Source organism: Schistocerca nitens, chromosome 11, assembly GCF_023898315.1.
Source record: "Schistocerca nitens isolate TAMUIC-IGC-003100 chromosome 11, iqSchNite1.1, whole genome shotgun sequence".
In the NCBI taxonomy this organism is placed as follows: Eukaryota; Metazoa; Arthropoda; class Insecta; order Orthoptera; family Acrididae; genus Schistocerca; species Schistocerca nitens.
In genome coordinates this window covers 90,491,883-90,519,200 of record NC_064624.1, presented here as the reverse complement: position 1 = coordinate 90,519,200, position 27,318 = coordinate 90,491,883, and the positions used below count along the sequence as shown (strand labels likewise).

General features: G+C 39.0%; 1 long non-coding RNA gene across 5 annotated transcripts in view; it reads right to left on the bottom strand.

Annotated features, from left to right (window-relative positions):
- Positions 1–389: 389 nt before the first annotated feature.
- Positions 390–27,318, bottom strand: part of LOC126212901 (uncharacterized) — a 302,275-nt gene continuing 275,346 nt past the window's right edge. The window contains exons 1-5 of one of the 5 annotated variants that reach the window (XR_007540986.1): positions 7,008–7,089; positions 2,720–2,838; positions 2,427–2,549; positions 2,166–2,330; positions 390–857 (exon numbers count right to left, since the gene is read on the bottom strand). This is a non-coding gene — a long non-coding RNA (uncharacterized LOC126212901). Of the gene's footprint in view, positions 858–1,966; positions 2,344–2,426; positions 2,550–2,719; positions 2,839–3,760; positions 3,888–7,007; positions 7,090–27,318 lie in introns of those variants that run through there. The other 4 variants (XR_007540987.1, XR_007540983.1, XR_007540985.1 and 1 more) reach the window with 4 other exon arrangements.

Below are 27,318 nucleotides of genomic sequence, written 5' to 3'. Positions count from 1 at the left end.
ATTACTTAAGAGTACAGGGAACAAAAGGAAGATAAGTTAAAATAAAAAATGGTAACCAACACAAATGTATGTACATGTGAAATGATCAATTTTATTCTGACTTTTTCACAATGATATGGAACACTTAAAACATTGCAGCATTATAAAGAGAATGAATAAATAGTTAACATGTCAAGAGACTGAGCAGAAACTCAGATTGGACATGGCAGGTAATCTGCCATGGCCTATTCAGTGGAACCAACAAAAGTATTTGCCTAAAGGAATTTAGGGAACCCAAATAAAATGTAAATCAGGATGTTCAAACAGGTGAAGGATCCCAATGCACCTGAATGGAAATTCGGTGCCATAATCACTGCAATTTTCTCAGCAATTTAACATGCGACCACAAATACAAATGTATAAACTTTTTTTATTTCATCCAAGAATATCTCAACATAATACAACAAACATCAATAATTCAAAATATGGGTATACACACAATGTTTAAAGGATCTCTTTAAGGGCGGGACAGGTGGTCAGCCGTGGCCTTGATGAAGGAACCATCCCGGCATTTGCCTTAGCGATCCAGGATGGCCAGACAGAGCGAACCCCATCCTCCCGAATATGAGGTCAGTGCTGTTAATAGCTACACTGCCTCATTCAGTTGTTACCTATTATACAATGTTCTGATTTACATGAAAATAGATCTTACAACTAACAAAAATAATGATTAAATATATACACAATTACATATGCAATTACACTTTAACATTTTTCTTTATCACTTTACACAAACAGACCACACAACACTTTGTTCACGGAACTTCAATAAACTGCCAGAGGCTGCTTCAGCAGTTGCTGCATATATGAGTAGTTATCTGAAACAGAAGAACAGGAAACAGCAGAAATATCCTTGTCTAAAGACACTTTAGAAACAACATAAAAACTTGCAGCAACTACTTAGCTGACTCATATTAGTAGTAAACATATTCACGTAAGGCATGTCTAGCAATTAGTTTAATATGTTCTTCAAACTTCTATATGTATGCTGATAACACTACACTGTAGAGTGTGACCACAATGAAACTAACAATGTAAGGGATATCTTCTACACAAATTCTGGGATGTTAACATCTGAATAGCTGTTCTCTGCAAAACACTGTTTTTTATAGTTGGAGGGTCCAGCATGTGAAGCAACATACTGAAACTTGTTAAAGACTTACTGAAATTTATCTTTTGATGCAGTTTTAGATTTGAAGTTAACATTTAAATACCTCAGATAATGACTGACTTTTTCAGTAAACAAAATGTCCATGAAAGCATCTAATAATAATTCCATGTCCCACAATGTAATTTTATTTTTTAAAGAGTGGAGCCCCTCCACACTGCCACTAGCAAAAGTTCTACAATCACCTCTGCAGTGATTAGTTTTTTAATCAATACAGGTCCATCAGGAGATAGAAAATGGATGAAAAATGTAACAAGAATTGAGATTTTAAGGGCAGAGGGCAAAACATGTCATGTCAAGCACCAAGGGGAAAAAATCCTCCACAACTGTTGGACAGGTAGTAAGAGCAGTAGCGGATTTCTTGCTGTCTGCAGAAGATCATGCAAGGGTAGGTCACATTAGTAAGCGGGTACCATGCAGTTTGATACTAGTGTTATAACCACCTGCACATCAGTACAAATGCATGTTGGAGCACATCAGGCTACAGTGGGGAAGGCCAGTTGCACCCTTTCTGTACTCCAACCTACTTACATTTAATGCCCGATTTAATAAAAATTATACTCTTCCATTTCTGGCACCCTTTCTAGAATACTTCCGTGTTTTGCAAATGAAATTTAGTATTGAGCACAAGATGTTTCACCAATTCACGTTTGGCATTTTCAATGGTTTTCCTTTCGGTCCTATTCAAGAAACCATTTCTTCCAGTAAATATTTCGCAGTAGGTAACCTATACTGCAAGTTTGCAAAGGCTGAAATGTTGTTATCATAACAATAAAACAATTTCAGTTAACATCTGAGGAAAATAGCTGCATATATTAACAATAATATACGGATTAGTGTTAAACTGATGTCAGTATCATTTTAAGAAACTTGAAATTCAAAATAATTGAATGTCAGAATGGGTGCTACAGCTACCAGTTTTTAAGTAAAGCAGAAAACAAAATGCTACTGTACTTACAAACTTTGAGGTGCCACATGCCTTGACACAGGCTACCAATAACCCACAAGTATTTTTGACATCTCATGCCTCACAGGTACTTAACTGGATTGCAATCTGATGATTGCTGCTATCAACATGAAAGATAATATAGTTGTATCCAGTGACCAAATTTCAAAGCCGATACTGAAATTAAGTTCTAAGTTACAAATTCCAGTCTTTACATATACATCACTGGTAATCCATTCATGTGTCATAACATTAAACTCAGTGCAAATGTACCTCCATTTTAAGCGAAAGGTCAAGTTTGCCATTGTATGCAAAACACTATTACCTTATACTTCAAGTTTGCCTCTATAGGACTGTGTAACATTTGCTGCTGCTGGAAGACTATCGGAGCTATAACTGGAACAAAGTGCTCTGACTTACTGACCGACAATATACATTAAACACTTCAACAAAAAACCACTAGTACTCTTAATGCAGCATAACAAATATATGCTATGCCCTACAGTTATATCTCCATTTTAAGGGGGAGTTCAAATCTGCCAAAAATGTACCCAAACTAGAATTACCTTACTGTTATAATATCCCAAGTATTAAACGGAGACTCATCTGCTGGTGTTGGTGTGCCTCTCGCTCCTCTTCCACACTACTGGTGCCAAGGATCACCTCTCCACAGGAAGGGTTTCACCTACAGAAAAAAAGGTTTCATATCAGCATAAGCACAATAGAAATGATGCCATATTATTTTTGGTGATATATATTACAATGTTTGCGTACAGTATTCTACATGGTATTTGCAGCTTGAATATTTACTTCATACAAGTTGACAACTGACTCAGTTTTAGTAATGACTATAGCTTCAAGTTTCTTCTTTAATCCTAGCAACACCAACACATTTTCAATAATGTGTATTGGGGGGGAAGGGAGGGTACTGTATTTCCACCCTAAAAAAAATCTTAATTGTTGTTGACATATATTTTAAACAAATACTGATGTATAAGTAGGGCCCTGAACTTCAAAATATTCAATATGACTGTCACTGTGGAAAGTCACATGTACTATTAACGTGTCAAATTTTTGGGTTACGTTTAACCACAAAATTTAAAACATTTATGGAATTCAGTTGAAGACTCCATTAAAAACAATTTTCCTTTTCAAAATTTTAAAATATGAAACAGTATCTAATTCCCCCCTCCCCCCCCCGGCATCGTCAGGGTTAAAAACAAATGATACACAGGAATGAGCACTGATACAATCTGCTATCCGATTAGTTACTAATAATTGCGAGATGACTGTTCATATATCACACAGTGGCATTTTATTAGCACTATCGTTATTACACCTCCAACAATAACTTCCAATTAAATGATTAAGTATTCCGGCACCATATGCAACATAATTTAATGTTTGAAAATGTCAAGGCAAACAGGTGCGGTGGTGACAGCTTAAGTAGTCACGGCAAATGAAAACTCGCGTGTAAAAATGCACAAAACACCACACTGTATAGCATGCTCTTATTTTTTAAAAAAATTAATAAAATAAAAAATAAATGATTATGCATGCACTGAAATAACCGTAATTGCAATAAATATATTTTTTTCATTACTCACCCAAATCTAGCTCCGAAGGTATTTGTGAAGAGAAATTCACAATTAAATGTGATTTCTGAAGATGTTTTTTTAAATTCCCCATGTATATATGCTGTATAACTTGTATATATGTAACTTGACTTTGTCAATTGCTGTAATAGCTAAACGACAATAAAATTTCATTCATTCATTCATTCAAAGTACATTTCGCAGACTCTCGATCAAGAGTTTCGAAATATGACCACAGTCTAACATAACAGTCGCGACACTCACTGCTGTGAAAGTTGTTGCCGTTTGACAGATGGAGCGACACTAGCGCTCCAAGCGGCAGGTAAGGTGAACGTCAGACGCGTCGTAAGCATAATGTTGTTTGCATCAATTTCCTACGTAATTTCCGAATTATTCTTGCCTCCAAGAGTTTGTGTAGTATCAGAAGGCATATATGTTTCTAAAAATGATTCTAAAATAAGCGCAAGTATGGACAAAAACCATGAATAGAGTGGCAAGCTACAACACATTCGTGAAGAAACACTTGTGACATTCGAAAGAATTGCAACTTACCATGTTGATATCAAAAGAATATAAACACACAGATTCACATGTAAGAAGCACAGACATGTACCTCTACATGCAAAAGCGATCGACAGCTCGTTTATCGTTCTGTAGGCCTACTGTGTTTGTCATTGTCGCCAGTCCCCACAATTACGACCTTCATCTTTATATTATTCTAAGTGGGACAAGCAACTGCCAAATAGTGGGAGAAATATACTGAAAACATTATAATGAGCTGATTACATTACATTTCACGAAAAACCAAATGAATAATTTTCAAACAATCTGTCTGTAGGCATTTTCATTGACCCATAATAGTTTCGCTCGAAGTCTAGCGATCTGCACATTGTGATACTTCACACGCTTTTGTAAGACACGAACAGCTACACTTAATCTGACCACTTCATCGTCAAAGCAGGTCTGTGTTGATGATTCACACGAATCTGGCACTGATACATGGAGAGTTGAACTGGATGCTTCTGTGTCATACGACAGTTTTACAGCTTTAGATTGACTGTAGAATCTTTGTGGCAGTTTCCTCTTCATCGTCAGCTGAGGTGGCTTATTTGGAATGTCAGACTCTGTGGGTACTGCATTCCACACTAGTTTGTTATTGTCTGCGTACATGAACTGGTTTTGTTCGAAATGTAGCGAACAAAACCTAATATTATTATACAGGTAAACTGATTCTTTCTTCATAAGGTCTTCTTGTCTGCTATTAACTAGCGATTTTCTGCTCCTAAAACGAAACAGTCATCGTTTATACACATACAGTTTGCAAGTGAATCCTGACGATACAGTTTAGTAAAATGATGGTATTTACCTCTCAGGATCCTTAGGAAACCTAAAAAAGACAGCTGTGGTGTCTTCTTCCTGTTGCTGCTGCAATTTATTGCGCTACAAAGGCTCCCGATGATAAAAACCATTGTATAAATCAAAATAAACAATCACTATTCGCTTTCACGATCGCGCCGAACTCATAGTTCAACCTACCGGCCGCTTGGGGCGCTCTGGCGCTGAAGGCAACAAAATCGAGGCGAAGTGTCGCGACTGTTATGTTAGACTGTGATATGACCACATTTCGCTTGTCCTCGACCTCTTCGCGTTATTTGCTATCCCCTCTCCCCAATGGCCCACCGTCATTTCCGTAGCAGTACGAAAATATTTGTTCGCTCCAGTTACTATCCTCTCTGGAAATATCACCTGGAACTACGACCTTTAACTGGAGTCACCGAGTCAGGAACGTCTAGACACACAGTTATTCCGTTACCAGCTTCCACGTTACCTGTGGTGGTAGCCTGATAACTGCCAGAGAACTAGAACTACGAGCCAATAACGATAACTGCCAGAGGAGAATACCGGTCTCTGACAGTTATTTCCATAGTCGCTCGAATTCCTTAGTAACTTTCCTTGTACTACGCGTCCAAGCTAAATTAACACGTAAGGCAGTGGCTCAAGGGATCGACTGTACTTGTTAATGCCTGTACTGCAGCTCCTATCAGCCACGGCTCGGATATTAACTTTATTTAATTGTTTATGCTAAAAGTAACGAAGGCCCACGAAATAGTACACAGTTCTTATCAACAGATGGCGCGCAGTCTCACAGCTATTCCCATGGTCTATAGAACGCCTTCCAAATGCGCAGTACGATCTTCGGTCAACAGATGGCACGAGGCACTGTTGACACTAAACAGTTATTGAAATAACTGCCAGAATCAGAGGAACGGTTATCGCAGTAACCGTTACTTCTCAGTAACCGGTTATTTCTATCAGTTACGTTATTTTTTGCCACCTCTAATTTGCAGTCTAGAGATGACCAAGTACTGCAGCGAGGACACGAATTTTAAATATGTTTTGCCATGAAATGTTCAGACAGATGCTGTAGAAGCGAGATTTGGGAAATAGCGAACAGTGGAAGGATCTCAATGATTGGTATCTTGTGACAGATTTTGACATTCAATTCAAGGTTAGGATTCAGACGCTGCTGTCCCTGAAAATTCCATCATCTGCTCTTGGAGAAGTTGGAATAGATTCAGATTCTTTTATAACTGACTGTGAAGATGATGTGACTTTACCTCCAACAAACATTTATGGTATAATCTATTTCAGTGAGGAACAAATTCAGTCTGTTCAGGAATACTTGCCTGTTTTCACATACTCATGAGGGTATTATGCCAGATCTGTTCTTAAGAAGCTGAGATGTGAGACATCTAAAACATATTTAGAGATAGATAAAAGTCTTTTAGTAATAGAAAATGATGGACATATAAGAAACACGAACAGAAATAGGTCGTATTGTCATAATAATGAGGTTATTAATGCTGTTATTTTTACTTATTTGGCAGCTAAAAACTTGATGTCTAAAGAACATGAACACAGCTTCATGAGATGCTCTTCCCAGAGAAATTTCCTGGTGATGCAATTTAAAGAGACTGCTACCTAAGGGAGTTGTCTTGTAGTAAGGTAGATCACACAGACTACAGAATTAGTTAGTGTGTACCGGTAGTAAAAGTAGGGTGTTATGTTTCTCCATAACGGTACTAACAGTAAAAAGAGAAAGTTTTCAACTGTAAAGTAGTTTGGAATAAATTTTGTGACAGGATAACGAACATTTACATTTGTCATTTTCCCCTCAGTCCTAATTTTCTCTTCTCGATATGCGTAATTGCAGTTTTAACACTGAGTGTGTATAATACTAAGTCTATATTCTACTTACAATGAAACTGTAAAGAGGTCGACGTCTTGAATACAGGTGTTAATCATGTGTTAATACTACAGAGTTAACAAACACGTACTGCTATGAGCAAAACATTGCCTACCGCGCTGCCATCTGTTGGCGACGACAGGCAACAGCTGTGTGGCCGCCGTTCGCCATCCAGTAGCAACCGACAGCTGGCAGTCACGTTTATTTCGCATTTTGACGTCAAGTTGGGAAGTATTTGAAGTAGAGCTCAAATTAACAACTGTATATCTCTTGTTCTTTAAAGACCTTTATATAAGCGAACAATGGTTGACACTACTTATGCCAAGAATATTTAATACTCGTTCCCATGGTTCGTGACAAATGCATGTAGTTTACAACTCTACTTATACTTAACTATGAATTCTCGTAATCGAGTGGAATTATGTGAATGGCAATTTTTGGCAGAGGCTCAACCAATGAGTTCTCGTAAATGAGTGGAATTATGTGAATGGCAATTTTTGGCAGAGGCTGAACCAATATGGGCGATGAGATTATCTCGCCAGTTTAGTTTTCTTTTGTGTGTGCTGCCGTCCCTGCTTTTCATTTGCCTTCATTATCTGTTTATTTTTTTAAATTCATTTTCAGTCTTTTTTACGCTTTGGTTAGTTCTAAAGATTGGGAAATCAGAAACCACGTAAATAATCTTAGAGGATTATTACTTAGTTAATTCTATGGGCGATGAGATTATCTCGCCAGTTTAGTTTTCATTTATGTGTGCTGCCGTCCATGCTTTTCATTTGCCTTCATTTCTGTCTTTATTTCTTTCTTTCTTTTTAGTTTCTAAACCATCACTTGCTTCACACCTGCAGAGAGAGGTGTATTACTGAGTAGTGTGTCGTCGCCCCCGAGGCATAGCAGAGTGTGCCTCGGTTTTTTATTTTCGGTTTATGGCAATAAATCTTGCTACAAATAGCACCCTGCTTTACGTGCTGCGTCGACACTAGCGGATGGCGGCATTCTTGGAGAGGAAAAGGAAGGGCTATAGGGGAGGAAGGAGGCCCATTAAAAAAAAAAAAAAAAAAAAAAAAAAAAAAAAAAAAAAAAAAAAAAAAAAATTACGTTTTGCGCCTCTTAATCAGTGTTGGAGCATCGCAGTGTATGCGCGCTGGCGCCTGTATGCCGAACGTGAAGAGGTTAAGTAGTAACTACGATGCGTAATAACGTTCATACGTCATTCATTTCACAATCCAGAAGCACTGTTACTGATGCGTTTCGAACGAGCAAGACAGAATTACTCTGCAAGAAAATAAAGTCGCTACAAAATAATAATATTCAACATTGATGATCACTACCTTTGTAACGCGTAACGTAATAAAACGTGCTTCAACTTCTATCTGTTGGAGCAGAGCATGTTCGATATTGGAAAATAATTCAATGAATAGAGAACCTCAGCCCATTAAAATAATGTTCGGCTGAGGACGAGGCTGGAACGACATAACCAGGCAGTCCAACGCCTCGACAGCCAGGTGTGCAGAAGACTGCAGGGGGTTGAGCCCACAGCTTCTGATACACAGGCCTCACGGCCAACTGTGACGTCATCGCTGCTAGGCCGTCGCTACATTACCGCAAGAGCCTGCACTTCTTTCGTGAAAGCGTAACAAGATCACCAGACTTAGTTCTCGAATATCAATCGGTGTGCCACAACTTAAAATAAATTGTGCCGCCCTTTATCATTTAAAAAGAAACTAAGCCGTTCCTGTATGCTGTTGTGCAAAATGCATGTTACGCTGGATACAATGCTCTGTGATTTTCTTCTATTGTGTTTGCTATCATTTGCAAAATCTTACTGCTTGTTAAGAAAAACGTTGTGAGAGAAACCGACATACACCACAGCCTGTAAATTACACTATTAGAGTTACTGTGATAGAGATAGTTTTAGTAAAAGTTAGCAGACAGGATGAAATAATTATTCTGGTGATTGTAAGTTTAATTACTTAGTCAGAACTGTAATTCACTGAGACGTAAATGACTCACCAAAGATCGTATCTATATTGTCGCCTGGGTTAGTTTAATTGTAAACTGTCATGTAACCAAGTTTTAACAAGAAAAGACCAAAGGGAGATTTCATAAACCTGACACCTCCGTCTGTATGTGCCATCAGAAGCGTCAAATATGTACCAGAATACCGCTGTTAATGAAACGAAATCTTTGTCAGTAAAATATAGGCTTAGTATTATGCACTTTCAGTGTTAACAATGCAATTACACGTATTGCGAAGAGAAAATTAGGAATGCTGGGAAAATTATCAATTCAAATGTTTGTTAAACTGTCACAAAATAACTACTTTACAGTTGACAGTTTTCTCTTTTTGCTGTTATTACCGTTATGGCTATCGTTAATTTTTTAACATAATTATTGAGAAACATATTACATGATACTTTTACTACCCACTGAAGAATTCTGTCGCCTGTGTGATCTGCCTGAAGTAAAAGAAGACCCCCTTAGGTAGAAGTCTTTATTTTTAATAACATCTAATCTTAAAAAGTAAACTTCTCTGGGAAGAGCATCTGATGAAGCCGGTTTGATGTTCCGCAGAGACCATGATTTCAACAAGCGAATAAGCAGAAATAACAACATTAATAACCTCATTGTCCTTCACTGTTTTCTATTGCTGATAGTGTTTTACCTCACTCTAGATATGTTTTACGTGTCTCGCATCTCAGCTTCTTAAGAACAGCATTGGCACAGTACCCTGAAAAGTATGTGTAAAAAAAGGCAAGTATTCCTCACCAGACTGAATTTGATACATACTGAAATCCGTTGTGCAGTCAAAGTTCGGTTGTTGTGGTTGTAAGCTGACATCATCTACACATTCAGCTTGTCAAGAGTCTAAATCTGTTCCAACTTCTCCAAGAACAGATGTTGGAATTTTCAAGGGCAGTGAGGCCTGAACTCTTAGCTCGGAATCAATTTCGAATACCTGCCCCAGAGATACCAAATAGTGTCATACTGCCATTGTTTGATATATTCCATATCTTTTTTCTGCAGCATCCGTCTAAACCGTTCCTGGCAAAATATATTTAAAACTCGAGTCCTCAGTGCAGTACTTGGACATTTCTAGAAGAGCCTAAGGGGTATGAAACATGTGCAAATGAGTGTCATTGGATAATCCAAATGTGTGATCAGGACAATGTTTCCATATATTCAGCCGTGATAAAAACAGTCCTCCCATTGAAAATATTAAACACAAGTTTGATATTTTGTCACTCTAGGTTGATTTTATGAAGAGACTTTAAGTTTCTTAGCAATAATTTATGATCTGTGTACACTCCGCATCATGCAGCTTCTTAACTGCAGAGATTTACGCCATAATAGGTTGTGTACTTTCTGAAGCAATTTCATACTGTGGGTACCTAATGTCTGATCTGGATCTTCTTTATTGATCCAATTGTATGTGACACATCTTAATATGTGAACGGAATGTGAAACATAAAAAGGGGTTCTGTGTCATTACAAGGGAGATTGTAAACAACTGTCAGCTGAGAAAGGGGAAGCAAAGAATGATGTGGCCTGTCTGTTAACTGACATTTTGTCACTAGCAACACAGACTAATTAGTGAATCAACATGAACTGATTCACAAAGAAATTGGAACTTCTGATTTGTATGTAACAGGTAATTGCCACCTAGCTGCTCAACTGCTGGATGTCTTTGGAAATGCAGACAAATCTTATGCCGTGTGTTAGTTTGTGCTCCTTATAAGCTTGTAAGTGTGTGGTGATCTTGAAAATAAAATACTACAAAACATAATACAATCTGGCGAGTATCTATAATCCTTCGTTTGGACACCCACTAAACTCACTTTATCACATAAAAAAGTAATGTTGTTGCTTTCAGTCTCTTCAAAAAAATGTACCGTATTTATTAAATAATTGGATATTAATAGTAAGTACTTTATTACTGAGGTATCATTGTTCTTTCTGACGAATTTTTCCAAATTATCAATAGTGTCAATTAAGTCATTTAATCCCTCTGTGCATTACCTACATTTTATGCACATTTAAATACCCTGCGTCCAAAGGACCTGTTGTGTCTAATTCGAGAATTAAAATGGAAAAAGTATTTCCTGGATATGAACATGAAGAAAAATTTTGTTTTAAAGTTTATCAGTATAATAAAAGATAGCTGTGATCATGTTTAACGCTTTTATTAAATCAAAAGTAGTACATTTTTAACCCTGAATAATTTTCATTAAATAAATTACATTACTAAAACTGTTCTCACACTGGCGGTTATGGTATTCACAAAGAACAAATCGCTAAGCATACAAGGATGACATTAATTTTTACAATTGTTATACACCACACTGCTATGGTCATTGCACACGTTTTGTGCATTTACAGAACACTGTCTTGGTTTTTCTGTCCTTTGAAGCAGGGCACAATGAACACCGTCTCTTCTGACGACTCACTGTGCTGTTGTTACTACTGCTGTTTTGTGTTTTAGGAATAGTAATGAACTTTTCCCTATACAGGTAGATGGATTTCTGTAGAGAGTGATTAGGCGATCTTCTGGTCATAAACGGTTATATCATCTCAACTGAAATATCCTTAATGAATAGTCTCCTCTTGTGCAAAATCCCTTTGTGATCCATGGGATGTTGTGTTTTGAAAAGAATAACGCGATTTAGAGTGCGTACATCCCTTATGGTGTACCAGAGAGCCACTGGTAAGCGTTTAGTTTGTCCTTTGCATGTATAATCAGGCACTAGTTGATCCATAACATCCGCACCGTCCTTCGTTTGGTTAAAAAATTTCACAATCTCAGGCTTCAGATTTGGATACTGTTCATCTACAGATTTATCAGGATGCATGGAGTGTAGGAGGACTACACACTTGTTTTTCTTTGGTGAAAAACCAACCATCTTCATTTGAATGTACCGCTCTGCTCCTATTTGGCATCATCTCTTTTGGAATTTCTCTTTGATTCATCATTGTTGTTCCCACAACAATTAGGTTCGTACACAACACATGTTCTGCCAATGGTACACTTGTAAAATAATTATCTACAGTAACATTTCTGGCTGCACCAGGAATATATTGCCTGCAAGTGTGTTCTCTGTGGTAAGGCCCACATTTTTCTGGGATGGCTCACCTGGTCCTCTTCCCGTGTACACAGGCCTGTCAGTGACATAACCAGCTTAGCTTTGCACATCCAGAATATTTTCATTTCATACTTTCCAGGCCTGTTTGGCATATATCGCGCAAACCCATAACAGGCCCCTAAATGGAACTAGCTGTTCATCCACAGCTACATTACTTTTAGGTAACATTATTTTCTAGCACTGTCAGTAAATATTTTCTGTTTGTCATAGGATACAGGATCAAGCTTATCGGTTTGTAACCTAGCCTCTTTGTTCTTTTGTCATCGATTCTAATGAATCTTCTTATTGCCTGAAACCGACTAACTGACATTGTAGCTCTACACAACGGATTGCAATACCTTCCCTGAAAAAGTTCCTTGATTGGAACATCCCAAACCTTATCCTCTCCAATTTGAAGTAAAATCACCCAGAAGGCGAACATTTCGTCTCTAGCTACATCATTCCAGTTTATTTTTCTTGGTACAAAAACTCTTCTTGCTTCTAAGTTTGTGTGTATCACAATTCCATCCACAATGGCTAGAGGAATAAATAAATCCTAAGCATCTTTGGGGGTGTTAGTCATTATGCCCCTAGCTGGCCCTGGAATATTTATTCACCAAATTGTGTGCAGGCATTTTATTTGGCACTGGTGGCACTAACCCCACTGCTTACCATTTGGAGCAATATATATGGTAGCATTTTCACTGCTTATTTGTCCCGAGGCATTATTACCTATGTCATTGTCATCATTATCATCATCATCATCATCACTAACAGTAACACTAACTAAATTTGGCCAAATTGTGAGCAGGTATTTCATTCGGAACTGAGGGGCACTTACTCCATTGCATACCATTTGGAGCAATATATATGTTAGCATTTTTATGTTTATTTGTCCAGAGGCATTATTACCTACATCATCCTCATAATCATCATCATCATCATCATCATCATCATCACTATCACTATCACTATCATCACTACTAGTCTGTTCTCCACTCAGAGAGCTGCATGTCGCTGCCTGAGGACCAACTTCATGGTTTTTATCTGAAGCTATACTTTATCTAAAAGGAAATCATCATTATCAGCTCCCCATTGAGTAACAACTGATTCAAAATTTGGTCTTGATAAGTGTATGCTATTTCCTTCCCTGCTCCTTTTTATAGATGTAGATTCTGACATTATATCTGAAGAAATAATGTGAAGAAGTAACCTCTCTTCTTCTGTCAACTGAAGGATTGTAACTGTTGTTCATTTTATTGTTTAGTGTTAAAAGTGACACTTACCTTTCTTCCTCGTTCGTATCGAATATCAAACACACCACTGCTGAGCAGCAAACTCCCACGACATTACTGTATTGCTTCACATACTCCTAATAACCCCCTACAATATTTCGCTCTGTTACACAACACAGGAATATGCTATCTGTTGTGAGTGGTAACAATTATATTTTGTGCCATGATAACAATGTTTAGGTGTATCAATAGCGCATTCTCTGAATTCCGACAAAATGTAGTCGATTACATCCCAATCTAATTTGATAACACTACAACATGATCCATAGGTTTCATCGGGACCATATTATGTAAGTGTGCGTATAAAGACGAAAATGTAAGTGCCACTTAAAACTAATCTTGATTTCTAAGGGTACCTTTACTGTGTTACTGAAAACTGCTAGGGAGCATACCTGATAAGCTGGGGCACAATTTTAAATCTTTAAAATAGTAATTAAAAGTTAAAACTGTCTGCAGTTCTGGTGAACCCAAAGTATGTGTACCAGGGTCTAATGGTTCAGAGTTAATGGGAACTTCCCTGTACCAAGTTTTATGGTTACAATTTTACCAACATGTAACTGCATACTCGGGCCAGTATTCACCTCAACAGAACATGAAAGTGTAAGAGTATCTGTCGTTTCTATTAGAGCAAAACTAATTACACTGTATGACTTTATAGCATGCCAATCTTTGGATAGCTTGAGCGGCCCTAAGGACTAAAGAAAGCCATTTAAGTCCACGAAACGTCTTTCCTGTCCACACTGGGCACAAGTTGCTACATTGGCTGCAATAGCTAGTTCTAAGTTTCTGTTTTCCATCGCTTCCATTGAACAAGAAGCTGACGAGAGGTACTTCAGACAGACAGAATCGATGGTACAGTTACTGGTTTAAGACGAGGTTTCAGAAGAGGCACAGAACATTTCTTTACTGTGGATCTGTCGAAATATTCACCAAGTCTCAGAATGAGGTCCTCAGTGAAATGGAGTCCGCAGACTTTGAAATAATGACAAAAACTTTTTTTATCAGCTGCATATGATAATGTGCAAGGGCAAGGTTCCCATTAATACTAACGGACATATGCGATTAGTGTCAGTTACTTTTAGAACAAATTAATCAATACTGACTCGGTATTTTGAGTTATAAAGCTGCATAAGTAAATTACAGTCTGTTAGTGATTCACTACTGTATACAGTGAACTTTCTGTGCCGTAGATTGGTATCATGTCAACTGAAATTATGTTGTTCCTTAACAACTGGACATCATGCTAACACGAATACACAGCAAGCTGGTCATCCTCTCTATATTAAAGCACACATACTGTAACACAATCTAAGCGACTTTGTAACGTCTCTTAGCAAAACACATATTATATGTAGTAAAAAAAGGGGGAAAAGAATAATTGAACTGGATGATTGTAATTGCGTGGACAACGATTGTGTGAACTTTATGTAATAAAGAGAAAGCATTATGTGTCATGTTTTGTTCTTGTATAGAATTATGTACTGATTTTTTTTAAGATAATATCTGTGTCAGCGAGTACTGAAACCGCCACAGAAGATACTTATTAAATATCAAACAAAGATGAGAATATGTGACAAATATTAAATAGTAGTGACCGAATATTAATTTCTCTGTCGTCTTCTTGGAGTTACGTGGGTAGGAAGAGCCTGTGACGTTATATTGTATGCTTGCATAGCATTCTTCTGACCTGGCAAACCTAATAGTAAAAACATATTTTTCTATGATAATAGTCTCATGTTCTCGTGTTATACGTGGTACTTATTGGTGTCTTACTGATAACAAAAATCCACGAAAAGACGCACAAAACTATAGGCCCGTAACACTGATGCGAGTCTCTTGTAGAAGTTTGGAGCACGCGTCATGTTCGCGGACTGTGACGTTTCTGGGGACTGGAAGTCTCCCGTGTAGCGACCGAGGTGGGCCCAGGAGACGACGGCCGTGTGGAGCCCAGCTCGCTCCGTACGTCCACGAGGCGCAGAGAGCAGCAGACGTGGACGCCCAGGTAGGGGCAGCCACGTTCCTTCACTTCTCTACGGCATTCGACACAGTTCCCCACGGCCGGATAATCAACGAAATACTAGAGTACAAAATACGAGACCAACTGTGTGACTGGATTGGAGAGTTTTCAGCAAACAGAACCCAGCGTTCCACTCATACATAACTTCGGCCGTGTCACAAGGGCGTGTCATAGCAGCGTTACTTATTACAATATATATGAAGGACCTAGTAGATATCGTCAGACGTTCCATGAGGCTTTAGTCGTGTAATGCCGTTGTATACAGAGAAGTCGCGACGGTAGAGGACTGTAGCGAAAGGCAGCGAGACCTGCATTGGGTCGACGCAGGAAGCAACAAAGGAGCCTCAGCACAAACAGATGTAGCGTATTGCGAATACACTGGAGCTCCAAAGAAACTGGTATAGGCATGCGTATCCAATACAGAGATACCTAAACAGGCAGAATACGGCGCTGCGGTCGGCATCGCCAATTTAAGACGAGTGCCTGGCGCGTTGTTGTGATGTTACAGTCGGCGCACGAGTGATGGGACGCAGCATCTCCGAGGTAGCGACGCAGTGGGAATTTAGCCCAGCGACCATTTTACGAGTGTATCGTGATTATCAGGAATCCGGTGAAAAATCAAATCTCCGACATCGCTGCGGCGGGAAAAAAAATTGTACAAGAACGGGACCAACGACGAGTGAAGAGAATCGTTCAACCCGACAGAAGTGCAACTTTGCAAATTGCTGCAGATTCCAATGCTGGGGCACCAACAAGTTTCAGCATGTGAACCACTCAACCAAACATCATCGATATTGTTTTTCTGAGCTGATGGCCCAATCGTGCAGCTTTGATGACCACAGAACAAAGAGTCTTACACATTGCCATATGCCCGTGAACAGACATTGGACTTTTGATGACAGGATTCACATTGTTTGGTCGGACAAGTCTCATTTCACATTGCACTTCTGCTCATACACGTACAGGTATGGAAACAACCTCATGAATCCATGTGTAGAAGGATAACATTCATACCACCCCACTCTCCATTGTTGTCAAATGTATTCAAGATGGCGGCGATAACGTCATCCAAGATGGCTGCCTGTAGACTTGGCAACAGAGCATGACATCATCCAAGATTGCGGCCGTCACGTTATCTGATGACATGAGTACCAATTTCATAGATGGTAGCTTTTGGCAGGGAAGTACCACGGCAGCCCCCCTGCCATGCCACCATCTTCGGAAGATTAGATTTTTTCAGGTAATTGAATTATGTGCTTCTATGGGTCCCCACCCCTCCCCTTTCCGACTTTGTTGCATAATGGTGTGTCATCCTCTTGCAAAATGCGTGGGGATTTCGAATTTTGGAGGGAATTTTGCTCCAAGAACTTACTCATGCGCCTGAGGGGGGGATAAGATGGTGTTGCCCCCACTAGAGTCTGCTCATGTCGTTCAATTTGTATAAATTTGTATAAGTTTGAAATGTCCTGACAGATTAAAACTGTGTGCCAGACCAAGACTCTAAATGAGGAACTCAGTCTGGCACACGGTTTTAATCTGCCAGAATGTTTCATATCAGTGCACACGCTCATTCTTGGTTAAATTTGTTCGAATTTGTATAAATCTGTCGAAATTTGTTAAAATTTGTTATTCACCTCCAGCATTAGTGGCTTAGTGTAGTGCTATGACCACAAGAGGCTGAGATATCAGTGCTTGTCGAGCTATAGGTGTGGAATTAGCATGTGTTCAACTAGCGAGATTTTGATGCCAGGCAGGGGGAGTTGTAATAGCTGTGTTACATGCACTGATCCAGCCAAGGACTGCATCCACAGCTCAATGCATGAAGAATGGAAGCGGGCATTAATGCATGAAAATATGAAGAGGAAGAAGAATAAGGTCCTGCAAATAAATGCTTTGCATAACACAATGCATGGAAACATCTGTCTGCTGGAATTGTCTGTCATTTCTAAAACCTATGAATAAGCCCCCACTACACAAGAGACAACTCCCTCCAATCCCCCAGACCAGAGAACTGAGCTAGTTGGCGAGTTCACTGCTAGAGGGCACCGCTATAGCTCACATGATCATGCAGTTCAGTCCATAGGAGCACAGTATTATGATGACGTAACGTGTTTTTCTTGGCTGCACTTGTGCCCCAGCCTCCTCACCGCCCCAGCGGTCTGGAGCGGAAAATTGCGGGATAAGGAATCAGCCTGTTTCGGTCTGCTGGTGAGAGGAAGGAGTGCACATTATTTTTTGAAAAATTTATTTAGAGACGGATTACATGTAGTTTATTTATTACATTGATACAAAACAGTAACCCTGACATGCTTTGGGTCAAAATATACAATTTACAGACCAGGAAACTACTCGTAAATAATGCTGTACTCTGATCTGCAGAGACGCAAAACTCGTAAACAACCGTAATAATCCAGTACACAGCATACATACATCCGAACTACTCATAGATCACCGAAATAATGCATGTGTAATGCTATCCAAAAACCCTCAAAATTCCTAAACACCCAAAAACAATGCAGTGCACAAACACTGAGTCCACAAAAAAAACGTAACCTGGAGGACGGCCTCTCCATTCGGAGGGCTCCTACCGTCAGTGGCAGACGTGGGTCATTCCCACTGCAGGCCACAGCCACCGCCGCGCCGAGCACACACACACAGAATCATCCTACGACATCGGACACATATATGTTTCGTCACTGTACTTACAAACAAACATTAGGATCGCGGCCTCAATTGGATAACATTCGACAATGGACAAAGATATACACCCCGCTGACGGCTGTGGCTCTGGAAATTGAAATATCTGTACCATTATTATGACGTGACATACTCTTTGCTTTGCTGTCACAGTATTCCACGTCAAATGCATACCTTCCTTACGACTGGACACAGTCATTTCCTTTGCACATGTCAGAGCACAAACACATACTTTATAAGCCTGGTGCTCAGGGGGAACTTATCACACATCCCCTACTACTAAGTATATTGTTTCATAAATAACTGATTGCTGGCGATAAGAAATAATACTGACCGGGAATCAACGATGGACGGACATGTCTCATAAATTTTTATTGCGAGTGGTACAGCTGTCATAGAAAGAGAGGCACAATCGTCTTATAAATGGTCAGACGTTGTTATTAACATGTTCTAGCTGCAAGAAACGTCATCAGCACCACTAGAGCTCTGGATTAATATTTAAGCAGTAAATATAGGTGATAAAATTCGCTTCTTGGAGCAAAATCTCCCTACATCGTGCATTAAAACATAGCAACAAAAATGTAATAAACGCCGGCAGGGATGTGACATGAACGTCACACGAAGCATCGTTCTACAACATTTACATACTGTGTAAGGTAAAGCCCTATGACACATCCCTGTGGTACTGCAGAAATAACAGTTACATCTGTCTATTTCGGTCCGTTAAGAGCGACGTGATGAGTTCTGTCCGTAAGGAAGTCTCGTAGCCAGTTGCAAATCTATTGCGATACCTGCTATGCTCGCATTTCTTAACGAAACGGCAGTGTGGGGCGGTGTCAAATGCCTTCCTGCTCTCAACAAACACGGCATGAACCTGAGCAACGATGCCTTGTTGAGGAACAGAGCGAGCTGAGTTTCGCAAACTCCTTGTTTGCAGAATCCGCATGCGTTTTTATAGAAGATATTTTCGTTACCCAAGAACGTCAAAATAGTGCGCGCTGAACATGTCACCCTGAACATGTCGTATAATTTTTAAACAGATTTACGTAAACGATAAAAATCTGTAATTATGTGCATCTGTCGTACGACCCCGCGCTTTCCTCCTGTCGCTAAATGCCCTTCGTTGCTCCAGCGATCTGCAAAGATAAACTGCTTGTAGAAATGAGGAAACGCAGATGCCAGACTGAGATTCATTGGAAGAATCCACAGGAAATATAATCCATCAAAAAGGTAGTAGCATAAAACACAATCGTTCTACCAATACTTGAATACTGCTGATCAACATGGAATCCGTACCACGTAGGGCTGATAGAGGAAACAGATTATCCAGAGAGGAGCAGCACGTTTCGCGACAGGATCGTTTAGTGAGCGCGAAAGCATCTCGGAGATCCTCACCCAACTCCTGTGGCAGATGCTGAAAGAGAGGCGTTCTGCGTCACATCACGGTCAATTGTTAATGTTCCGAGAGCGTACATTGCTAGAAGAGTCAATCAATACACTGACACCTGCTACGTATATCTCGCAAATAGACCACGAAGATATAAAACTAGAGACATTCACCGCAGAAACAGAAAACGACAAAATGTTAAGTTTCCTTGATTTCACAATATATAGACGCAACAACCAACACCAATTCTCCATTTTCAGGAATGTGAACACCAGCACAGCCATTCACAAACGTTCTAATAAACCCATTGCGCACAAACTAGCCAGTTTCCAATACAAGCTGCACAGCCTGAACAAAACCCCACTCACTGAAAACAACTGCAACAATGAATTACCGACGATCAGACAAATAGCTGTACAGAATGGATACGATACAAATGCTATAGATCAATTGAATCACAAAGTTGAAACACAATCAAGAAGGACACCCAACACATAAAAACAAAAGCCTTCTCACCAACTTACAAACAAACAGAACACACATATGAGCACAGATGAACAAGAAACACCCACAAAAATAAACAGTTGGTTCACTTTCACCTACAACAACAAGGTAGCCCACAGAATAGCCAACGTACTCAAAAAACAATGGTTAAAATAAGGCTACAGGACAGACAACTCATCACAGAGAAAGCCAAGAACATCCAGCAAAAGACAGATTAACACAACAGATCTGGTATTTACCAACTAACATGTCAAGATAGCAAATCAGTTTATACAGGACAGAGAAGCAGAAACTTTAATACTAGATACACAGAACGCAGAAGAGCATTAAAAAATAACTACTGTCATTCCACATTTGCTGAACACATTATCTACAAGATAAATAACCCAACAGATATCAAGACTGCCTTGAAAATTCTCAAGTGCGGCAACAGCACCCCACATAAAGTAATAATTGAAGAAAAGTATCAAATACAAAAAGCCATAGTTGAAGAAAAAAAGGTAATAAATGAATATACAGTTCTCTGCAATGGAACTCTGTTCTCCGCCCTCAAAGAATTATTAGGTAACTCCAACCTATAAAAGCCCTCCCCCACATTACCCTTCACACACACACACACACACACACACACATAGAAATAATTAATTTCAGGCATAACAATAACAGTTTCCAAATCGTACTTTTTGCTAAACAACTTGTCTACATTAAGTTCTATATGGTTGCAGATGACAAACTGTGAATGAAAACAAGTACTATAAAGACATAATACCTCAGGAAAACTACAACATGTGGTAAAAAGGTATGAATACATAAGAGATGTCCTTCAAAAATATGTAATTGCGATTTCAAAAAATAATATTTACGTATGTAGAAACAACAAAGAACATTCTTTATGTTTAACAGCCATAAAATAAAAGCCCACTGATATTGCTGCAACTTTAGTGAAATATGTTTGGGTTGTGAAACAAAATAGTGTTTTGTTAAAGGCGGACCCCAGCAAAAAATATTTGTATGTTCAGTTACTTAATATTCACATTTTCTCCTTGAATCGGCAAGCGATTACATCACTCACGGTGGCGAGAATACATCACCGTCGTACCAGATTTTAAAACGCATATGGAGACGTAAAAGTGTACTTTTGAAAAGTGCCGTATATTTCCGTTGATGGCTGCATTTCTCGCGCGATTGTACACAATTTTGCCATTAAATCGTCCACTTACGCGACGTATTTACAAGCACCAAGTTGACCGTCACATTTACATCCCCGAACTGTACTGCAAACCACTCTGAAGTGCATTGCAGAGAGTACTTGGAACGGTAACAAGTTTCGATACTTTTTCCCGTTCCTTTCGCGTACGGAGTGCGTTAAGGGCGAGTGCTGAGACGTCTCCGTGCTGTGGCCGGCCTGACTCTGCCTTCAGCCTCCTTACGGCAGCGACGCGTAGTGGCTGGAGAGCGCCTCTGGACTCCTCGCTTGCGAAATGTCGTAAGTGGCCTCTGGTGGGGTAACTCGTGGATCTCTTAAAGCGTCTGCCGAATGAGTTGTTTCAACACTTGCGTGACACTCTCTCGTGGGTCAGCCACACCTGTCACAATTTGTGCTGCCCTTCTCTGTATACGTTCAGTAGTCGCTATCAGTGCTATCTGGTATGAGACCCACACACTAGAGTATTGTGCTATGACAGGACACACAAGTGTTCCCTAACCAATATCGATTGCACATGGCGCCACTGTCCGAGTATCCTGCCAGAGGTCTGAAGTCATCGTCAGTAAATGTCCACCCAGCCCACTAGTTTTCAGTTCGTCAGGATGAGATAACGCAGCAACTAAGATGACACGTAACACAAAAGAGTGCCCCCAAAACAGCTCTGTGTGAAATTCTTGTAACAACTGGGAACGGAACTTCGGACGCTCACGCTCCCCGTATGTCTGCTGCGTCAAATTTGTATAAACATGCAAGATCAGGACGGAAACCGCCATCGGCTTCTGCCCCTCCATCTAACTGCAGTCCTACTGTCGATGTCTGCGACTATCTTTCCGCACAGCTAGACTTAAATGTTTCGAATTCCTGTGTAGTCTCTTAACGCTGAGACAGTACCCGCGCTGACATTTAAAATTATTGCTGATCATCATACGATGACGGCCTCTCTGTTAATGGAAATGTAAAACATGAGTGTTGGCCGCTGGATCAGGTTAAAGTAATGTAAATAACTGTGCCTAAAATTCAACAGCGGATATGAATACCTTTCTTAATTCTCAGAGGGTATCAAACTGCACAAAAATTGGCTTATTATAAAGTCAGATGGTGCCTTTAGTTTTGTTCTAACAGAAGCGACAGATATTTCTACACTTTTGCGGTTCGTTGTGATAAATACTGCCCAGAGTACATATTTGGTAAAAGTGAAAACACCAAACTTGGTACAAAGAGTTTCCTATCAACTATAACCCATTTAAATGCCTTATTTGACGTTATTGATAATTTGGAAAATTTCACCAGAAAGAACAATAATAGCTCACAGCAGACTACTTGCTATTCATAACCAATGATTTGAAAAATATGGTAAATTTTTTTGGAGAAACTGAAAACAGCAACGTTAATTGTTTATGTGAGCATGTGAATTTAATGGGTGTGCAAAGGAATCATTACAGATACTCGCTAAATTATATTACGTTTTGCAGTATTTGATTTTCAATATCACCACATACTTACGAGTTTATAAGGAGCACACACTGTCTTGTGCTATCCCATCCTAATACACTACATAAGATTTCTCCACATTTTGAAACACACTGAGTAGGTGAGCAGCTAGGTGGCAGTTTTCTGTCGTATACAACACAGAAAATCCAGTTCCTTTGTGAATCAGATCAAGTTGTTTCACTAATAGTTGACAAAATTCAATTGAGGCTTTATTTGGACTTCACATTAGATAATATTTTGGAATCTGCAGCCAGTTCTAAAAATGTGGCAACTAGAGCTCAGGTTTTTATCCCTCCAGTTAGCAACATGAATGGTAAAGAACCGTTCACTCTAATTAAGAAAATAGTTTTTAGACTACATGCCACTGGTTTTAATTAGCCTGTGTTGTTAGTGAGAATAATTCAAATATCAGATGGGCCACATCATGATTTGCTTCCCCTCCTCAACTATCAATTGTTTACAAACACCCTTTTGATGACACACAATCTCTCTTTATGTTTTATATTCTCCTCACATATTAAAATAAGTCACAAACAACTGAAACGATAAAAAGATAGTGATGAGGAAATGAAGTACCCACAGTTTGAATCAGTTTCAGAAAGTATACAACTGCTTGTGGACAAGTTCTCTGCAGTTAAAAAGCTACATAGCGTTGAGTGTACACAGATAACAAAATCTGCCAAAAAATCTAATTCAAAGTCTGTTTCTAAAAGTGACATTGAGTGACAAAATGTCAAACCTGTGCTTAATAGTTCCACTGGGATGGTTTTTCCAGATTTCTTAGCCTTGAGGAAACATAATCTTACTAAGGTTTGAGAGCACTGCTACATTCATCAATATTAATTTACACATGGTGTAACATTTTAAATGTTACCTTACCTGGTAGAGATAGCCATTTCAAGAATGCTCTGTAAAAACCGCTTTCCAGCTCAAGTGACGAAATTATCAGATATTGCGAAAGATTTTTTGTCATGGTTCGATATATGGAAATGTTTCCCTGATTACACATATGGATTATCCAATAACACACATTCAGCCATATCAGATACCACTCACATTCTAGAAATGACAAGTATTGCAGTGAGGGCACCAATTTTAAATATTATCTGCCACGAAATGTTCAGACAGATGCTCTAGAAGCGAGATTTGGAAAACAGCGAACAATGGAAGGATCCCAATAATTGGTATCTTTGGTATTTTGAGAAAGGTATGAGGCATTCAATTCAAGCTAAGGATTCAGACCTTGCTGCCCTGGAAAATTCCATCATCTGCTCTTCGAGAAGTTGGAATAGATTCACATTCTTTTAAAACTGCCGGCCGCGGTGGTCTAGCGGCTATAGGCGGTCAGTCCGGAACCGCGCGACTGCTACAGTCGCAGGTTCGAATCCTGCCTCGGGCATGGATGTGTGTGATGTCCTTAAGTTAGTTAGGTTTAAGTAGTTCTAAGGTCTAGGGGACTGATGACCACAGATGTTAAGTCCCATAGTGCTCAGAGCCATTCGAACCATTTTTAAAACTGACTGAGTAGATGATGTGAACTTACCTCCATCATCACCAACAAACATTTACAGTATAATGGATTTCAGTAAGGAACGAGTTCAGTCTGTTCAGGAATACTTGCCTGTTTTCACATACTTGTCAGGGTATTGTGCCAGAGCTTTTCTTAAGAAGTTGAGATGTGAGACATCTAAAACATATTAAGAGCTAAATAAAAGACTTTTAGTAATTGAAAATGATGAGAATATAAGAAAGATGGACAGAAGTATGTCATAATGACCTAATAATGAGTTTATTAATGCTGTTATTTTCATTTATTTGGTTGCTAAAAACTTGGTGTCTAGAGAACATAAACAGAGCTTCCTTCGTGAGATGCTCTTTCCAGAGAAATTTACTGTTGATGTAATTAAAAGAGAGGACTTCTTCCTAAGGGAGTTTTCTTGTAGTAAAGTAGATCTCACAGATCACAGCTTTCTTCAGTGTGTAGTAAAAGTGGGTGTAATATGTTTCTCAATAATTATGTTAAGAAAATTAACGTTGTCATAACTGTAGAAACAGCTAAGAGAGAAGATTGTCAACTGTAAAGTAGTTTGGAATAAAGTTTGTGACACGTAAACCAACATTTACATTTGTCATTTTCCCCTCTATCCAAATTTTCTCTTACCAATATGCGTAATTGCATTTTTAACACTGAATGTGCATAATAATACTAAGCCTATATTTTACTTACAAAAATTTCGTTTCATTAGCAGCAGTATTCTGGTACATATGACACGGACACAAGGGCGTATCAGATTTATGAAATCTCTCTTTTGGCTTTGTTGATTAAAACTTGGTTACATGAGGGACTAAACTATCCGAGCGACAATATCGATACGATCTCTAGTGAGTCATTTATGTCTCCGTGAATTACAATTTTGTCAAAGTGATTAAACTCGTGATCACCAGAATGATTACTGCATCCTGTCTGCTAACTTTTACTAAAACTATATCACACTAACTGCTGTAGCATACTTTAAAGGCTATGGTGTATGTCGGTTTCACTAGCAATGTTTTTCTTAAGAAGCAGTAAAATTTTGTATTTGATCTCATACCCAATAGAAGGAAATCACAGAGAATAGCAGCCAGTGTGTCATGTATTTGGCACTATAGCCTACAGGAATGGCACAGTTTCTTTGTAAATGGCACACAGACTGACAGTCGAGAACTAAGTCTGTTACGCTCTCACGGAAGAAGTACACGTTCTTGCGCTGATGCTGGTTTGCAGCGACAGCGTAGTGGCGGTGACGTAACAGTTGTGATTTGTTTCTTGTGTCTTCGTTATCATATTCTCTCTTGAAAGGTTCAACGGTTGATACGTTATTAACTGACTTTATAAATGGTAACGTCTCTGCGATAAGTTATCAGCGCCTCGTAACCATGAAACGGCATACTGCGGATTATAAAATAAGCTGTTTCATGTTTAAATTGTCAATTATTGACGATAACAACTCATTCCTAAGAACACTCTTATACGAAGAAATTAACCGTCGATAAATCATTATGTGACTTTCATTATAGCAATGATTATAATCAATCATTCCAAGAACGACGTTTTCCGTAAACATCCCGTACGCGAAGATAAAGTCCTGTGAGAGGCCCATATTGAACGCAAACGAAATTCGATAGCCGTGGTCGATTTTTGCGTATGACGTCAAAATTACGTCACGTGTGCAAGAAGTAAAGTGAAACGAGTGTTACCTCATTTGTTGTGAAAAAAGAAATACAGGCAGAGATTTCAAACCATGACCTCCTTCATAATGTTTCATTTTCAAACAGTCAAATAATTCTTTCTGTTTACAGTGGTGAAATGTTATTTCAAGCGATTAGTTACTGTGTCGAAATAAACACTGTGACACATCTAATTGCAAGTTAATGTCATTTTAGAGTAACATTGCACCAGCAAAAAGTACCACTTTTCTAGTACACTGATTATTCTGAATTGGGGCATTATAATTATATTAACGATTTTTTTTTGTTCCCCTTGATTTGCGGCATTTGTTAATTAAGTAGATAATTCGGAATCTAGTGTTTTGAGGATAATAAAATATTTCATGCAAAATGACTGCTATCAATAATAGTGTTCCTAGACGAATGTACGTATGGACCTAGCACAGCTGAGGTCAGGCAGTCTGCGGCTGAGGGTAAGTGGAGCAACACCTGTGTCCCTTGTCGTGAGCTGTGTGCCGTAGTACGATAACAAACATTCTGAAATATTCGCGCTATTTGTGTACGGTTCGTTTTCTTCAACTCTGGGCTTCATTTGTGACTTTTTTGACAGTAATCAATAATTAACTCCGAGTGAAAACTTATTAGAGGAACATCCGTGATTATTGACTCTCATGAACAATGACCGCTTAGCAGAGCACTGTTGACGGACTTGATTATTTTTGTGCACTATCATAATTGTTTCGAGTTCTCTAAATGTGTATGAGGGCAGTGATATGGTGAACTAATAGGTTAAATGTTTGTCACAGGTGAATTTTTTTCAGCTACTGGACTGTGTCGTGTGGTTACTAACACTAGGACAATTTAACAATCTATGATCCTGTGTAGTAGGTAGTACTTTGCATTCCTTTGATTCGAACTATATGTGAGACACAAATCTGGCCATATCGGTGAACACTTTACACTGAGAGTGTAATTAAAGATTAAACTGTTTTAAGTCTACGTCTAGTGTCGACCACAATATCGCTATTGACTATTAGTAGAAGTAACATCTTTCAGCAAATTTTGGAGCCATTGCAGCTATCGAGAAGAACAATAGAGTCTTATGCAGAAGGAAGTAGAAATGTTCTACACTCTTCCAAATTATTCGAAGAGTACTGTAGGTGCAACTATAAATAAGCTTAAATATTCATTCTAAGCCTCCAATAAGCCGCGAATTATAACAGTACTGTAGGCTTACTATGTTTTTCTTTTACAGACTGCAGAATGACAGAAACGTCCAAAACCAGGTTCTCAGGAATATGGCACGAAATCGGTCATTCGAATGAAAATCAAGAAGATATTAGAAGATATTACTTCTCGGCTAACTGGACACAGGGAAGCCGCAAGGAAGTATTACAT